Below are 2176 nucleotides of genomic sequence, written 5' to 3'. Positions count from 1 at the left end.
AATTTACTTTTAGGATTTTTTTTCCATCCCCCCCCGTCTCTATATTTTAATTTTTGTAACAATATTGGTTTTGTCATATCTAATGAGTTATACTCTCCAGCAGTTTTTAAATTTTTCTTTTATTTTTTATAACCGTTTAGATTGATTGGATACTAGATTTTTTTAGCATGTGTCTTTTAGACATCTGGTAACATGAAAAAGAAGGCATGGGGTTTAAAACCCCCAGGGGTTACAGCCAGTCTTGGAAGGAATGGGCTACTGCAGAGACTGCGAGAAATGGTGACTCTGATGAGGAAAATTGACAGTTTTGGATTTTTCCAAAAGGGGGGTTAAAAGTTGAAAGTGTAGAACTTTAGGATTTAAATAAACTTTGTTTGGGTTTTGCTCTATTTTTTTTTTATTCCTCATTTTTTCTCTCCCTCTTTTCCCTCCCCCTCTCCCTTCCCCCCCCCCCCCCCCATCCCCTCCCCCTTCATCCCCTCATTCCCCCCATTTTTTCCCCCCCCTCCTCCCCCCCTTTGGCAAAAAAAAGTTACCAGTTTTTTTGAATGTATACAAGCACTGTTTCATTATAAATCAATACCCTGTTTTTTTTTTTCTATTTTTTAAAACGGTGTTTTGGGGAAAACATTTTAAATTCCATCTTCTACCCCATAATGGTGCAATAAGACAGAGTTACGGGGGAAAAAGAAGGGCCGGAATAGAGGAGCAAGACTCGGACATTGGTATATTTTTAAAGAATTTTTACTTTTGGGGTCTTTTTTCACCCCTTTAGCTTTATGCTTTTTTATTTTATCAGTATTTTGTTTGGGAAAGTTAATGGACTAATTCTTAAATAGATGTTTAAGCCCAAAAATAAAATTTTAATATATAATATTATATATATATAATTTTATTAAAATTTTTAAAATATATTAATATATATATAATAAATGTCTATATAGTTTTTGATTTATGGAAATATTCCAAGATAGGTAGTTAAGGGTGGGGACTTTTTAAAAAAATTGGTTTAATTTTTTTTTCAAAAATGATGAAAAACTAGTGACGGTATTATAAAATATTTTAAACAAAAACAACTAATATTAATATTGTGTTTTTTGGGGGAGATAATTACCATTTGCAAAAAGTTTATTTTTGCCAGTATATCAAATTTAAATTTTCGTATATAAAAATGTTATGTATTGTTTTCATTTTAATTTAATCTCTGACTGGTCTGGGAATTTAAATTTAACACAAGATTTTAAAGATTACTATATTCCCCCCTTTCTTCTTTGGGGGAAAAATTTTCATAGCTGAAACACAAAAACTAAAATAACCGCCACCTACCACTGGATGTTTTTGCATGGTATCAAATGGCAAAAAGGAAATATAATGTGAAAAGTTTTAGGCTATACAGGTCACTTTTTAGAAGTCTGCAAATATTGCCTTCCCAACAAAAAACCCAGTCAGGGACAACTTCAAACTATGGATTTTAGTCAAAAAATGTATCCTCTTCAACCAAAAAACCCAATAAACTAATTCATTTTTCGTAGAAGAGGAAATAGACCAAATTGAATATCAGTTTTAATTTTTTTTTAGCCCCGTTTGGGTATTTTTTTTTGCTGTAAAAAAAGTTTTCCTTTTGTGTTTTTAGAAGTTTCAAATGAGATTCTTCCCGTTAAAACCCTTATCCCTTTATAAAATCTCAAGATACTTTTTCCCAAAAAGTGTAAATTTGATATGTCTATCATCTTTCCCCACAAGATTTTCCAATGAAGTGGAAAAAAAAACCCGGTCAGTGGAAGTGGAAATACCTCTTATCCCAATGGTGGTTTTAGCTGTCAGGTTTTAGATTCTAGGATGTTAATGATATTGGAAGGGAAAAAAAATGCTTATTTCAAATAATGTTATATATTTGTGTGTTTTTGTTTATTATATATAATAATATATTTTATATATAATATATATATATATAAATATATTATATTATTATAATATAAAATATAAATATATATAGTATATAAAAATATATATATATTTTATATGAATATATAAATATTACATATGTATATAAATTTTATATAAAAATAAAATATGATATAGAAAAGATAGATAGATAGATGATAGAAGATAGATTGATAGATATATTATTATATAATAGATAGGGTTATAGATATTAAAATTATATATAGCATTA

Source organism: Penaeus monodon, chromosome 42 (assembly GCF_015228065.2).
Source record: "Penaeus monodon isolate SGIC_2016 chromosome 42, NSTDA_Pmon_1, whole genome shotgun sequence".
Taxonomy (NCBI): Eukaryota; Metazoa; Arthropoda; class Malacostraca; order Decapoda; family Penaeidae; genus Penaeus; species Penaeus monodon.
The sequence above is the reverse complement of the archived record's forward strand: the minus strand, read 5'-3'. Positions refer to the sequence as shown.